The sequence below is a fragment of the Perca flavescens genome, chromosome 22, assembly GCF_004354835.1.
Source record: "Perca flavescens isolate YP-PL-M2 chromosome 22, PFLA_1.0, whole genome shotgun sequence".
Lineage (NCBI taxonomy): Eukaryota > Metazoa > Chordata > Actinopteri > Perciformes > Percidae > Perca > Perca flavescens.
Genome location: NC_041352.1, coordinates 22218948 through 22235922, shown reverse-complemented (window position 1 = coordinate 22235922; position 16975 = coordinate 22218948). Strand labels below are relative to the sequence as shown.

At 41.2% G+C, this 16975-nt stretch overlaps 1 protein-coding gene across 2 annotated transcripts in view; it reads left to right on the top strand.

The window, feature by feature from the left end:
- Positions 1 to 1266: 1266 nt before the first annotated feature.
- LOC114549021 (cadherin-18) overlaps positions 1267 to 16975 on the top strand; it is a 90498-nt gene continuing 74789 nt past the window's right edge. The window contains exon 1 of one of the 2 annotated variants that reach the window (XM_028569114.1): positions 1267 to 1474. The gene's annotated coding sequence lies outside the window, so the exon portion shown is untranslated. Of the gene's footprint in view, positions 1475 to 15068; positions 15153 to 16975 lie in introns of those variants that run through there. The other variant, XM_028569116.1, reaches the window with a different exon arrangement.

Below are 16975 nucleotides of genomic sequence, written 5' to 3'. Positions count from 1 at the left end.
CTCCTTCCTTATTTCACTCTATAGCCACACTCACAGGTTGCACCTCATAGCCCTTAAATTGCCTCCTCGAGTCTTCCACTTGCCTCGCTTCCTGGCGTCTTAGTCCCTCCCACCGAGGATGTATGGGGAGACGCGAGGAAATCATGGGAGGAGAGAGAGGCAACGAGCAAATGTGTTTTAGAGGGATGAGACGTGCTTTCCTCTGAAGCGTCACATGAATTTGTCAGCTGTATGGGCGGAGTTAGCAACTCCTTCAGCTGCACGGCTTCAGGAAAGGCAGCTCTCGCATTTCCTCGGCTATAGCTCCTCGATGATCCCTCCTCTATGCTAGCTCCTCGGGGACGGCTTTCACTGAGGAGGTACAGGACAACTTCCGGTTCAGCCGAGGACAGAGAAGTCGAGAAGCTATCAAATAAGGGTTATGAGATGAAGCCACACACAGTCTGCACAACTGCACTATATATTTAACCCTCAGTCTCTCTTCTTAAGTAAGGCTTGCACATGATCTAATTGGTGCATCTCTCTGTCAGTCAGCGTACTTCTTACAACATAGTCCTTATAGGCAAAATAAACAATCACACAGGTTAATCTCCTCCTTGTGTGTTGTTATGGAGATCCATTCAACACTGTAATGAGTTCACTAAAGAGTTGCCTATAGTAGCCTATTGTTTTAATGCTTTATTGACATTCCAGATTTTGACCTTTAACCCGTATAAAGAGAGGTTGACATGACATCATGAGTCTCAAATGCAATAATTCACGTAGACTATTTCTTCATTTTAAAAGCAGTCCAGGTTTATTCTAACGTTTAGTTTTTGGCATGGTTAAAGGGCTTTAAACACTTCATTTCTAGTTTTAAAATGAGAACAAATCTATGCAACATTTAGTCTGCAGCTCACACAGTTCTGAGCTGCTGCCCAGACTTTGAGCCACCATACCTGCAGCGTTTTTTTTTGTTTTTTTTTTAAATCTCTTTCCAATTGGGACAGTCAGGGAAGGTAGAAAATGGGATAGGGATAACGTATCGCTTCCTGATCACTATCTTATATAATCACGTGTTAACAGAGAAAGAGAGGAGCCGAGGAGGAGAGGGAGATAATGGAGAGAGAGAGGTAAGGGGGAGGCCGGTCCGAGCCTGATAGCCATTGATTGATCTGGAAACCAACCAATCGGGAGCCTTTCTCGGCCTGAGTCGCCGCAGTACCCGGGCAGGATTGGAGGATGCTCTGGAGGAGAGATGCGCACACGTTCACCGGCTCGGCTCGCTCGTCCCGTCGCCCGCACACACGGAGAGAGGGAGAGTCTCGGCTCTCCGCAATCCGTGCAGTCAAGCTCTGCCCTGGAGAAGGATGGCAGCGTTACTTTGCAACTGAAGGTAGAGGCGGAGGGAAAGAATAATGAGGGACAAACCCACACACCTTTTTTTTGCCGTTTATCAGCTTCCGTGTGTGTTCAAGGGAGTTCACGCGGCCAGGTAAGAGAGAGAAAGAAGTTTGTCTGGCTTTGGGCTGTTATGTGTATTAGAGTGTTAAGTTTTGCGTTTGCACCTGTGCGCGTGACGGAGGCGCGGGCGTGTGCCCCCCGCCTATACTCTGTTGTGGTTGACAGAGCTGGCAAATGAATAGGAGTCTTGTGCGCGAGAGCATGTGCGCGCGCTCGTATAAGCGGTGAGTTTGACTGTGCGCGCATTTGTAATTGTGCCCCAGTGAAATTGGGCACTTACAGATAGAAGCACACAGGCGAAAAGAAGCAGAGGAGTGCGCACTTTCTCTCACTCATTTTGTCGGCTAAAATGAGTGGATTTGGCTCACGCGCGCGCCTCCCTCTTTCCTCCTGGGGTGTTGTTGCACCCAGCGCCTCGGTGGAGTTCTGAATGATAGACAGGCTGCTATGACAGAGTGGGAGTTGGAGGCTATCCGATACCTCTGATGTGTGTGCCGCACCAGTGTAGCCAGACTGAAATTTACGCGCACTGCAGGAAACAGGAGTCCACTCTGACTGCAGACTCTCTCTCTCTCCAGAAGTCGAGCTTTCTCTCTCCGCGCCAGATCCAATCTCTCTGTACAGGGAGAGAGTCTTTGAGTTGAAAGCCTCAGTCATCTGAATGCATTGACAGTCGTGTGTGTAGAAAGATGCGTGAGCCAAGTGCCAGACGCTTATAGCTGTCCCTTTTAATGTTGCATTGATTGGCTTCTGGTGAGCACAGAGGGAATTGCAAATTTTTTGCAAGGTGATCACCTCTCTGGTGTGTTTGCAAATGTTTAGGAAAAATATGGCAAGTGCCATGTCATTCAGTAGCATGTTGTTGTGTGGAGGGAAAAAAAAAAGCTGTGGATGATATGTTTTTCCCATAATAGCTGGATAGTTTACAGAATGGCTCTACTATAGGAATCATTTATTTGCGATGGGCTCTGACATCGATGCAGACAACGTGTAAATGTTATTTACATGTATGATCAGAAACACTGTGCAGAAGTAGAAGTTTAAATTATTTTATTTTCTTGGGGCCTAGGGGCATTGGTAGCAGTTCTTGTTTAGCCATGTGACTATAGGGCTATAATAAATTGTTAAATTCATTAACGCTTAATCTGTTGATTATCTTTCAGATAATTGGTTAATTGCTGAGTCTAAACCATGTCTGAAATTAGTACAAAAAAAGTCCAATGTTGCAGAATCCATTGACAATAATATAAACAGCAAAAATACACAGATTTGAGAAGCTTTATTCTTCAAATGTTTGCATTTTTGCTCGATAAATGTCTCAAAAGAATATTCAGTCATTAGTAATTGGTGATTTTGCAACAGAATGACATACCATATGTAATATCACATATATATGTGTAGCATGTGCTTAAGGAATCAGCCTCAGGCCCCCTGCTGAACATCCATCCTTTTACTGGTAATTTATTCCCATGTAAAAGCCATTACTACCCACTTTTCCCACATTTGAAATGTGCAAAGATGTAACACCTGCAGTACATAATTACTGACATGAACTTTAAATTAACCATCACAACTGCTATCACATTTACAGAGGTGAGTCATGTGAAGTTGAAAGCCACAATGCAGTGTGTTAGCTTTGGAAGCAGTCTGAAGATCATCACTTCAATAGATGTTGTTAAAGCAAACGGGGCAGCTCAATGAGTTCCAAAGAAGCCTAATAGTTGGTGCTTGTATTTGAGATTCACTGCTCATAAAAGGTAATCTGGCGAGTGGAGCAGTCTGGAATTGCATGACAACATATGAAAAACAGCCCATCAGCTGAACTGGCAGAATATTAAGTGAACTGCACTTAATATTCTGGTTTTCACCCTTGTTCCGAAAAAGACGCTATTCTGACTAAGTGGTTTACATTGCTAATGAAAGAGCGTAGTCCACTAATATTCCTGTTTACATGAAGCCGTGTATAATAGGATTTTGGAAGTTTTCCACCAGTGGCGGACTTTTCCTTTAATTAACCACCTTCTTGAAAAGGTCGGCTTTGCGATGTTTGCGCCTTGATAAAAAAACTGTTGATATCCAAGTCTTTCATAATGTTGAAAAAAAGTTTTTCTTCTTTTCTTTTGGGCATGCTTCCAAACTGTTTGCTTGTGTACAACAACCATAGCAACGGACAGAGCTGACCGTAAGCCATAAAATGGCCGCAAACTGTGGTAAAAACCCAGACTGAGACCCATATTCTGGATGTGCTGTACTGTATAGATGTCCGAAGAATGCTTCTAAAACCAGAATAATACCAGCATATCCCACATCTCAAAAGGAAAATTCTAAATGCGGAAAAAAGGTCTTATTCAGGATATCCAAACAGAATATGCTGTTTACATGACCTGTATCAAATTCGAAATGTTGTCTTATTCGGAATAAAAGTGAAATGTTAGTGTACATGTAAACATACTCAATGTTTAGGCTTAGAGGAACAGGAATTTATGTAAGACTCAATAGCAGCTGTGGGTAATGCTCCCTTTCATTGTTAATTGGTCTGATTTTGATAAATATGACAAAATCCAACAAGTTAGTAGAACCAAAAGAGAGGCCTTCAAATTGCATAGGCAGTCTGACCAAACAAGAAAAAAAACTTCAACAAGATCAACAAGAAAAACCCTTGTAAAGCTGGTCATTTTTACTTGATGAATGTTAAATTATAGAAATTGTGTTTGACAGATTTTCTGGATAATCAGTAAATCGAATGACTAAAGGTCCCAGGACATGGTGCTCTTTGGATGCTTTTATATAGACCTTAGTGGTCCCCTAATACTGTATCTGAAGTCTCTTTTATATAGGCCTTAGTGGTCCCCTAATACCTTATCTGAAGTCTCTTTTATATAGGCCTTAGTGGTCCCCTAGTACTGTATCTGAAGTCTCTTTTATATAGGCCTTAGTGGTCCCCTAATACTGTATCTGAAGTCTCTTTCCCGAAATTCAGCCTTGGTGCAGAATTACAGCCACTAGAGCCAGTCCCACAACAAGCTTTCCTTAGTATGTGCGATGTGAGGGGTAGGGGTGTGGCCTTGACCAACTGCCACTTTGCTCGTTGCCATGATGTCTCGCTCTCATGGGTGGGCCAAATTCTCTGGGTGGGCAAAGCAAGGGGAGGTAACCATGATTTAACCTATGGGATGTTTTGATTCTTGCATTAGTGACTTGTAGGCTATCCCACTAGAACATCCCACTATACACATGTCAGCGCCTGCCTAAAAGCAATCCAGAGCAAATTACAAATGTTCTAAAAAGGACAAAGGTGGCCTCACTACCCTTTATTAGATACTCTTTGTTGATATAATCGTATGTGTGTTTTCCGAGCCTGTGGATGTTTCCTTGTTTGTAAAGGGCACTGAGCTCATTACACCATCATTAATCGAACTGAAGACAGCAACTCAGGAAAATGTCAGTTTTACCCACAAACAGACTCAAGTGTTTAACTATGTGTTGTCAATAACATGATAACTGCATTACAGGGGCTGTAAGTAGGATTATGAAGATCCAGGACTTAGCCAAACAATTTGAATATTGACAACTTCTCAGTGCCTCCCCCCTTTCCGCTAAAGCTCAAAACAGTCACCTAAGCCCCTCCCCCCACAAGGGAGAGCTGTGCACGATAGAGCGCGTGTGAAGAGGGGGGAAGGGGAGGAAACCTATCTGCAGCTTGTGCGCAGAGAAGGAGGAGGAGAGGACGCTATGATATGCGTGTGCCTGAGCAGTGATTGACACGCAGTTAGACCCCCCGGCCCCTGGTGCATCTGAACAGGGAGCTGTGGATTTTTGCAAATCGCACTACAGGCTGAGGAGCCAGATTTTTTTGAAATTACCTGCTTCATGTAGTTCTACTGGAACATAGGGTCAGTTTCAGCAAATATGACAGAAAGTTAGTTTTATAAGGCTTACCTACTGCATCTTTAAGGCCAAAGCATACGTGTAACTTGAATCCCTCATTTGACGCCAGTTACACAAACCCTACACTGAAGTTTGAGACAACTTTTATTCATTCATTCATTCATAACATGCATGAATGAAAAAAAAGGAACAGGAAGAAGAAAATCTTATGGTACCTGACACTTAAGTGTGGACAATTGTGCAATTATCAAGTCGCTTATTTGCAGCCATCTTAAACGGTGTGAATTTCTCTTTTTAATCGATTAGATGTTTGGTCTATAAAATGTCAGAAAATTGTAAAAAATGTCGATCAGTATTTTCCAAAGCCCAAGATGACGTATTCAAATGTCTTGTTTTGTCCATAACTCAAGGACATTCAGTTAACTGTCATAGAGGAGTGAAGAAACTAAAACATAGTCACATTTAATAAGCGGTAATCAGATAATTTTGAATTAATTTTCCTAAAAAAAATGGTTTGGATCCTGAAAGGCTAATGTTGGAAGGTTTTTGATCAGAAGTTTACGGGCTTGGTTATCAAGGCTTAAAATGGACACAGGTTCATATTAACATGGATTTAAAAGTGCACTCCAACAAATTTTACAAAGATCAGTTTCTGTGGCTCTGGAGGAGTCGTAACCCTGATCATCAGGAATATTTTCTATCTTCCATTAGTGCATAACAGAAATCCTCCATTGGAAAGTGGAGGTGTGGACACATACTAGGGTTTAAATGTCAGGGCATCTCTGCATCTGATGCTTGGATTCCTCTCACAAGTACCCCAACATCATAGAAGTGCAATACTAAGTAGCTGGAGCACCCCCGATAATAACACATTCTCTCGATCGTGCCAAATCAATCTTAAAAGCAAGAAAGATGCATCAAGAAGTCACGGTCCATGCAGAAATGATTCACCCCAGGTTGCTACAGTGTGATGGCCGCCATAGGGTTTTCAATCATATCACTAGCAGACTAGACAGGAAAAAGAACAGTGGATTATGGTTCCAACAGTGCGGTCGGAGGGCCATTCAAAAGATGAATCATGCTTTTGTCCATTAATGGTCTCTTCATAGATAGCAAACAAAGAGTGGTTGTTCACTGCCTCTGTCTGCCAACCAAGACTGGCAATGTAGAGGTTTTCGGCAAGTAACAATTATAGCTTTGAAAAGGCAAGTGTTGAGCAGTCTTGTCAGTCATTTCATCATCTTTTAAATCCAGGATGCGACAAGGTAAACTAATCCCCTGCTTTTAATGCTGCAGTGCAATGTTATTGTGTGGTCTAAAAAGATAAATGATACATTTTGTCATTCAATTTCTTATCAGACATGCTTCCCTGATGGGAATGTTTACACACACATACTCAAAAATGAGTTCTCACATTGAGCATTAAACATGCACGAAATATTGTATTTTAGATCTCCAGCAGGGGTTGTTTGGAATAAGAGACCAAAGCCTAGCGTGAGCAGGGCTGATTGAGAAAAAAAAAAGAAAAAGAAAAGGAGTGCCACGTTGTGAAATTATTTAGTTATTTCTATGATTGTGACACTGTGATTCTCTCAGATTTCAACTTTCATACCTGTATTGCTGGTTCAATCTACAGTAAAACAGCTTCTCAGACAATATGATTATCAGTGTTAACGAGACATTGAATTAGACAGTATTCATCAATTGTATCCTGAAAAGAAACCATTATTTATCTCTTTCTTATTCTTATAATATCTTAGGGAATAGTATAAATGGATAAAAACTGCTGTGCCTTTGCCATTTAAGACGTTTAGATTCAATCAAAATAGAAAATAGAAAAGGGGTTGACTTTCCACATTAAGAGTGTAAAAATGACAAGTGAAAGCTTTGGTCGTAGGACCATCGTTGGCACTACTTACAGAGCTCTTGGTTCTAGAGGCTTAAATTGGCCTCAGACAAACAGCAATTGTCAATCAGGTAGAAGGTGTTTTCCATAAACTCATCAGCTAGGTAGTTGTGGCAAAAAGGCCTACATGGCAATCATGCAGAAAGTGAGAACACCTTGGAGGCATTTGGCTTCTCATGCTTTGAGGAAAACAAACATTGAAACCTGGCTCATCAATACCATTAGCAAAGGAAAAAAAACAGCACGACCTGTATGTCTAACTCGCCTTTTTCTGGCCCATCGTCATCTATCTTTTCCTTTTTTTGATTTACTTTCCTTTTGTTATTGTGGGACACAGAGCAGACTGCATCATGCTGACATTATTGCACTCTGGGTTTCTTGGTATGGGTGAAAGCAACATTAGAATGATTCATCTCCTGCTCACATTGTCAGTGACGAATGGGCAGCAAAGCGTTTCCTTAAAAAACACTCAGCACTGTGAGAGGAACTCTGAGTTTGATCGTGGCAGAGCATATTTATAAGACCATGGCATAAGGGTGTTAGAATTTTGAACTTAGGAAAAACGATAGCTGTCTCTAATTGTCTAATATAAATTAACTAATACATAGTGAATGGGCTTACTATTTTTGCGGCTTGCCTTTTCATGACATGATATAGTATTTATGTGGTTTTTCAAGACTTTAGGATATATTTATCAATATATGTTTTCCATGCTAAAAAATTCTGAAAATATAAATGTGTGCTCTTCTTAACTTCCTGAAGTTAACACTTATCCAACCATTAAAAAAAACAATGTCTTACATGTGAACAAAGTCTGCAAGACATCACTGTTTAAGTAAGCAGACAGGCTTTGGGTTGAGTGCCATTTAGCAGTGTGAGTTAACACCTACAATCAGTTTTTGCAGGATGTTTGATACAAATGTAGACAACAAACAGCAGCAAAAGCTTCAATGTGTGATGAAAAAGAGAAAGGAAACGCAGCTGCAGAGAGATGTAGATGAGAATATTCTGCATATTTGTCCACTGTCTCATGGGAATAATGTTTTTTAGAACCATGAAAGTCATTTTATTGCCAACATCCTGAATAAAAAGTGAATGTACTATTCAGGGATCGGGTTTCTCGCATTTGCGAGTGTTTGCTCAGAGACTTTCCCTTTTTTAAATAGCTTTTTAAATCAGTCATTATGGGTGCGTGTTTCTGCCTGGAATCCTCGGGGCTGCCTCCGAGTATTTTATTTTGTTCTCTGTTCAACGGCATCAGGGTGGAGGGTATGCCTTTCGGTCACATTCGGTAGGTTTCAGCTTCTTCAAGGGAAAGCCTGTGTTTTATTCACCTGGGCACATCCTTTATCTTACTTATCCCCCTCTAGATTTACATTCTAAGCTTTAGGCATTGCACTAACACGTTTATACTCAACAGTGTACACAAAATAAACTGGTAGACTTTCAGCATCTTGCTCAGGGAGATTAGCAGAATATAACCGTGCTAGTAAAAAATGGTTCAGTGTTTTCTCTACAATTGTAAAGGTCCACCATGCCTCGCCAGGCCAACACCAAATATCCACCGTGTTTCCCCTATATTCATTCTGCAGCTGCGCAGTGCCATGAACTGCAGCGATGCACTGCCGGGAGTCACTGAATGAGACAACTGTCTGTGGTTAGTTCACGTCTGTAACAGCAGGACAGTCAAGTGTGTTACCTAAACGGGAGCGTGCCTATGTTCCCACAGCCCTATGTTCCCACATTTCTAAGATTTTTTTCAGAACTAGGCCCTATGTTCCCACAGTTCTCACATTTCTAAGATTTCTTTCCAAAATTGGGCCCTATGTTCCGACAGTTCTCACATTTCTAAGATTTCTTTCCAAAATTGGGCCCTATGTTCCCACATTTCCTTTTTCATAAATTTGTACCAGATTTTATCCCCCTAACCCTAACCCTAACCCCTACCCTAACCCTAAAAATTTTTGTGGGAGGATAGGGCTTAAATTGAAGGGAAATGTAGGAACACAAGACCTCATTTTTAAAATGACTTAGGGCCTAATTTTAAGAAAAAATCTTAGAAATGGGGGAACATAGGGCTGTGGGAACGCACGTACGCTTTGGCCTTAAAGGTGCAGTAGGTAAGCCTTCTAAAACTAACTTTCTGTCATAACTGCTGAAACTGACCCTATGTTCCAGTAGAACTACATGAAGCAGATAATTAAAAAAACACAAATCTGGCTCCTCTGGTACCACCTACAGCCTGTAGTGCGATTTGCAAAAATCCACAGCTCCCTATTCAGATGCACCAATCAGGGCCAGGGGGGGTGTCTAACTGCGTGCCAATCACTGCTCAGGCACACGCATATCATAGCGGCACACGCATATCATAGCGTCCTCCCCTCCCCCTTCCCTGCGCACGAGCTGCAGATTCTTCCCCTTCCCCCCCTCTTCACACGTGCTCTATCGTGCACAGCTCTCCCTTGTGGGGGAGGGGCTTAGGAGACTGTTTTGGGCTTTAGCGGAAAGGGGGGAGGGACTGAGAAGTTGTCAATGTTCACATTTTTTGGCTAAGTCCTGGATCTTTGCAATCCTACCTACGGCACCTTTAAGTCTGAAATTGTTTTAATGTCTTGGATTTGGCCTACTCTTGTGTACAGGGGGGTCTCAGCAGTGTGCTCCCTGTTTCAGCTTAGCATGCTGCTTGGCTGATCCAGGGAGCATCATTAGAACAGAGCCTTCATCGCCAAGTATAACTGTATTTCCATTTGTTGCAATAAATGGTTACATCTATGACAATAACGTCAGTAACGTTAGCCTGCCGGTATTGTCGCATTGCCAGACCTACCTCCACAGCACTGACTGATTTGGTGGTTTTAGTTGCGCTACACCAGAGAATGTGCCCTCGTTGTTTCCCTTCAAGTTAGCTGGAAATGATGTATTGGAGCATTTAATGTGGAGTGAGCATTGCACCGGATGCGTTAATAGAGCTGTACAATACATTTTTTAATCATCATTGCAATATTAACTGCCGCAGTAAACACATTGCGAAAGCCTGCCATATATTGCAAAGCCACTCAGAGATCTTTTGTGTTAGTTGAAAGAAAATATCAGTAGAAAACTGCACTTTAAATGTCACTTTTTTTGGTGGGGCCTTTTTACGTTTAATTCAACGTTCAATTTGTTCAATGAAAGAATGTTGGATATGGTTTACTTTCATTAGTTTTAAATTCAACAAGCAATGTGTTGTGTTTTAGCAGAATACTAAAAGCAGCAGAAATGCAGAACATTTGGATATCTGTTTATTTATCGCAAGCAATATCGTTATCGCGATATTCAACAATTCTGCCTTTAATCATCAGGAAAGGTTAGATATGAAAGGGGAGAGAGAGGGGGAAGACATGCAGGAAATTGCCACGGGTTGGATTCGAACACTGGGCCTCTGCGTCAAGGAATAAACCATACATGGGCACGCTCTACCAACTGAGCTACCCGGGCGCCCAGAATATTCCCTTTTAGCACCTGAAAATATTGCTTTCGGTGGATTATGGACTCTAAGTTAAAAACCATGTAGTATCGTGACGGAGAGGAAAGGCCAGTCACGGTGTCACAGTGCAATGGGAAACCCTGATGTGTGGCACTGGTAAAACATTAGTGTGCTGCGCGCCTGTCAGACCTGCTCACCCTTCACAGGAAGCGTTGAGATGTTTAAATGTGAGAGAGATGTTAATTGGACCAACGCTTTATGAGAGTGAGATGGAGAGGGGGGAAGAGATGGACAGGGCGTCCCCACTGATTCACAGATCTGAGATGGATGAAAGGCGAGCTGCGGGGGAGGGGGCTGTCCGCCAGAGCGAAGACGACAACTGGAATTTAAATGCTGCTTGAATACCTCTGCAAAAGAATGAGCTCAATGCTGTGTTTTATAAACACGCAATAGTTAACCTAGATATATTCATGAATTTTAAAATATTATTTGGGTGGTGTGTATCAGAATGGACACAGGAGCAAGAATAGTCAAAAAGTCTTTCCCTTTTTCTCCGTTTTCTATTTTGAGCTTGGAACGCACGACTTTGCTTCTCTTTTCATACATTTACACACGATTTCTAAAGTAATGGGAATTAATGCCTAATTCATCAAACTGTCAGTCAACACTGACGTTATTCGGCCGCTACCATTGCAGTTGCAGTAGTGTGTAAGCAGATTTTCTTCAAACTGTCTCCAGCACAGTGATTGAACCATTCACTTTGTAGCAACATCTGCCTGCTTCATGCCCCAAGGAATGTGCATGTAAGCTAGTGCACTGTTGCCAAACTGTCAAAGCATGTGTCGGACAGCTCTCCATGTATTGAAATAAATCCGCCAGGAGCCCAATTATCAGAACTAGTATTTATTTAAATTTGTTTCGATATGCATCGTTACAGATTGTATAAAAAAAGTGACTGAATGTTAATAGTAATTCACCAATAAAAAAAGTGAATTTAGTGTTATGCTTGAAGTCCGATCAAGTAATGACAATGACTTGCATATGCACAGGCACACTGAGCAAAAATGAAACTTATCTTTCAAATCTTCCAGCTGTCAATAACACAGTGAATAATAAAAAAAAAGAACAAAAAACAAAACAAGATGAGTCAGACACCCCACTGGTGATTTAGATAAAAAGGTAATACATTGTGGGAGAATTCTTAATTCCCATGTGGCCTATAAATGTGCTTTTTTTCCCCCTCATTTTCTTTCTTTTTCATAGTGCAATAGATTCAGCTTTTAACAGCATTTGTAATGATGGAAAAGAAAAAGAAAATTCAAGCGTGACAACACTGTACACCCTCCTCACACGACCCTCCAACTCCTCAGTCATCGCCAACTTATTCTTTATTTGGACGGTGAGGTGGAATATTTGTCTGTTGCGGCTCCTAACAACCCCCACAAGTCTCTGTGGGCACTTGAAAAGCAGTCTGGCGAGCATCTGTGAAAGCCCCAAATCTCTTGCACTTCATCCTCTCACGAGGGAATTTACCTGGCAGCGAGAAAGCAAGCTTATCTGTGTATGAAATGCTAATGTGAATAGCCTCAGCTCTACTTTGTTGATGAGAACACGCGGCACTCTCTCCTTGTTGTAAAACCCACCTGCTCTGTGTGTGTTAGCATGTGTGAAACTGTGAAACCTGCCAAACTCCGGTAGCCTCAGCCTGAATTTAGACTTCTCAGACACGAAGAGAACCAAGTGCTGGAGGTGAAATGAATATATTTCCATTCCGAATCTACTCTTGTGTCCTTTTCTCTAGTTCTATTTGGGAGAGGATGACTTAAATCCCAAACACATTAGACGCTCAACCAAGTAGTGCTGAAATGATTAGCCAATTCATGTATTAGTCAATTTAGGAAATATTTATCATGACCTATTATAACTGATTAATCATTCAAGTCATTTATCAAGCCGATATGTTTAACAATTAATTGGTTTGTTAGGATAAATCAATCGTGAACAGATGAATCAATAAATAATGAACAGTCATGAGTTGGAGCCCCACAGCCAAACATTTGCCAGGTTCCTGTATCTTATGTGCATAATGCTGATGGACCCTTGTCTGGATATTGTTGCCGCAGTGAAAGAAGAGCGAAATGATGATGAGGAGGCAAGTTGAAAAACTGCTGGTTTTTTTTTCCCTTGCAGTGGCCAGCAGATGGGTGCTGTCTGCTCCATCCTGGCACTCCCGCTGTATGATTAGATCCCAAGAATCCAGCCATTAAACACACAACAGATGGGACATTTTCCATCTTCCACCCAGCTATCATTAAGCAGCCACACATCATATAGTGGGGTTGACGAGTGCAGGCACGTTTTTTAATTGGACACCAACAAAAAAAACCCGACATAGAACTCCTCCTTTACGGATATAATAAAGGTTGTTTAACTTGGCATGTAAACATGAGGAGATGAAACCATCAGAGGCTTCCCGCTCTCATCCCGACAACCTTTGCCTTGCCGAGCCGTGTGAGGAGTGGTGCGTTTGGATTCGAGGTAATCAAAGCTGTGGGTTAGGACAGATGGTGTTTGGAGGGTAGTGTACTGGAAGGACAAGTCGCTGTTGACTTTGGGAGACATGGTGGGAGGAGGTGACTGACAACACCATTCGACCCACATGACTCAGTGGGAGTCATTACTGCAATGGGCCTAATTACCTTCAGGCCTAATCTGAGTTTAAAAACCTGCTGCTTATTGCTTTTTATTACCCACAAGTGTTGGAAAAAGATTGAAATGCAAGGTTGGAGCATTTGTTTTTCTTTGTTTTCTACATTTGTATGCACATGAGGGAGAGAAGAGACAGGAACTGTTAGAATATTTTATATTTTCAAGCTTCAGATGGCTAATTGTAGCGTCAGTGTAGGCCTGAATTTTTGGACTGTTTACACAGAGGGCTTTAACTGTCCTTGTACAATTGTGTTTGTTTTTTTTAACTTTCAAATGTTACTCAGCTGTTGTACTGTCTGCAGCCTGAAAACTAGATTACTCAGCATTATCACTTTAGGCAAGAAGAAAGAGAGTTGATTCTCAGATCTTCAGATTTCAGTTTGACAAGAAGACAAGTCAAGGGAAGTGTTATAGAGCTGGGTCATGATTATTATTAGATTATTTTAACGTTGTCTTTTGACGACCATGCTTGGCTTATGCAATGTGGTCAAAGCTCTATTCTTGCAGGTGTTGGAAAATGTGCTCAAATTAACTTGCAGAAGAAAATATCAATCATTTGCTTGTGGAAAAGTCAAACTTGCAGAATTCTAGTATTCTAGTGAAGATGTGAGCAATAATTGTTGGGCTTGGGAAGCAGGAAGGTTGGGAAAACTGTTGCTCGTCTGAATCTCAAGACATATTTCTGGATCACCAAATACTCTTAAGGTGGTAAGAGAAAGTGTGATATTCCAGACAGCTTACATCTGTTATGTGGCTGTGCGGACAAAACTGTCATCACATCAATATTGGGTGATGCTAATTTGCCAAAAAAGACTCCTGATATTACTAAAACATATGTCTCACAAACCCTAAACTAGACCAATAGTTGAAAAGTGCTCACTTGCCAAACAGGTTTTGTAGAAAAACAAACCACTAGACCAACTCATTCAGCCAGGATGTCCTGTGTGTTTTCCAGTATGATGACATTGTGGAAATCCTACAGTCTGCTTGGCTAAACCATTGAATCGCTGGCACAGTCTCTCCAACCTATTTGTCTCCTCCAATTTCGTGGAACCGCCAGGGTGTGCCGCACATTCAGAGGATTGCCCCGCCTGTGAAGCTGATCGTACTAATCTGCTTCCTTTCACAAACAATGAGCTGGGTCAAGTCATCCAATAGACTCAGGGCAAAAAGCCTTTTATTTTTAGAACAGGTCAAAATCAATCAAAAGCATTATTGTAGTTTTGACACACGTGGCGTTATCAGTAGGGTTGGGCATCATTTGGATTTTAACAATTCTGATTCCAATTCCGATTCTTCCTTTCAATTCCGGTTCATTTAGGGGTGGAGTTGAAACAGGTCACATGCTTATTTCACAAATAACAGGAATGTTTTATTTTGATTAAATGGTGGTTTGCAGTTTTACCGGGTTTTTCAATGTAAAACAAAGCCACACTGCACTCCATTGGCTGCAACACAACTGGTGCCTAGCTGCTACAGAAACCAAAACTTGCGCATGTTAAATTTGGAACCGATGATCGGATTTGAAACCAAAATCCTCAAAGAATCCAATAAAGAAACAATTCCAATGGAATCGTAATTTTTGGAAGGATTCCAAGTAGGAATTGGTACTCGATGCCCAATCCTAGATATCACTTTGCATTGACTCTGAACATAATTTTACACAGCATTTAGCGTTCTGTGATGCATGCAGTCCATGAGGGATTATATTCACACGTCAGCACTTGAGGTATATGATAGGTAAAGCTGCTTTTATATGTAATGGACTATATATAGTATATCAGTTTTTGATGCTAGAGAGAGCCAAACCGAGATGGGAATTTTTATTTATATGGTCCTAATATGAAATAGAAATCCTAAAAAAAACTAAAAGTTTTAGGAAAACTACTTAAAATGTAAAACTACATATAATCTGAATTTTAGTAGAAATGCAGTGCTATCAGGGTTGGAGTGGGATGAAGTGAAATATCGTCAAGTAAATACAGACAGTAAGTCTGGGCTAACAATGGATGCTTTAATAAAGCCAACAAGACATCACTTAGAAACAGAAAACTGTTTTTGTTTTGCTGGCAAGGGACCAAAGTACATTTGTCAAAATAAATTCAAAGTCATTGTTTAGGTCAATGCAGAATGCTCAAAGGCTTTTACACAGAAACAAAAAGAGATTTTAAACAATAGAAGAAAGGAAAAACTTTATAGACAAACGTGTGCTTATGAAGTGACTCCGTTCAGACTCATTTTATGACTCAGCCTCAGACTCCACTGGGTCTTATAAAACATATGCTATATCTATTGAGATTTCCAATTGAACCAAAGAGCACTTGCCTCTGCAGATAAACTTGCATAACTCTTTACTCAAAACAGTACCTTCCAGGAGTGGGTTATGTGGATGAAATCCGCTTAAGGCATGTCCAATTTAATATTGAGATTTTTTTCTTTAGGCTAATCCTGAAACACACCTGGAAATGTAAGTGACTTCATCACATTGATGCAGAAATCATAGCAAAATTGATTGTTCCCATAAAACAATCCTGCTCATTGATTTGCAACATTGCAATAACAAAATACATCTAGAAATAATAAAAGATGATTGCAGTAGAAAGAACCATAGTATAGGCCTATTCTTCAATATGAGTGTTGTTTAATCACCCAACCTCTGTGTGAATTGACAAGTATAGTTCTGGTAAGTCTGACGCAAAGAACATTCTAGTACTTTCCATATGCGTTATGCGTATAACTATGCGTTAACAGGATATCAGATGGGAACATGTTTACTAAGAGGTCAGGTTGAGCTGGACAAGCCAGTCCTTAAAGGTCCCATGGCATGAAAATGTCACTTTGAGGTTTTTTAACATTAATATGCGTTCACTCAGCCTGCCTATGGTCCCCCAGTGGCTAGAAATGGTGATAGGTGTAAACCGAGCCCTGGGTATCCTGCTCTGCATTTGAGAAAATGAAAGCTCAGATGGGCCGATCTGGAATCTTCTCCTTATGAGGTCATAAGCTTTGCCCGCCCAGAGAATTTGGCCCGCCCATGAGAAAGAGAGAGACATCATGGCTTGCAAGCAAAGTGGCAATTGGTCAAGGACACACCCCCATCCTCCACCTTGCCCCGCCCCTCTCTCCTCCTCAATAGCATTTAAAGCTACAGACACAGAAATGGCATATACTAAGGAAAGCTCATTGTGGGACTGGCTCTAGTGGCTGTAATTCTGCCCCAAGGCTGAATTTCAGGAAAGAGACTTCAGATACAGTATTAGGGGACCACTAAGGTCTATATAACAGAGACTTCAGATACAGTATTAGGGGACCACTAAGGCCTATATAAAAGAGACATCAGATACAGTATTAGACGACCACGAAGGCCTATATAAAAGAGACTTCAGATACAGTATTAGGGGACCACTAAGGTCTATATAACAGAGACTTCAGATACAGTATTAGGGGACCACTAAGGTCTATATAAAAGAGACTTCAGATACAGTATTAGGGGACCCCTAAGGTCTATATAAAAGAGACTTCAGATACAGTATTAGGGGACCACTAAGGCTTATATAAAAACA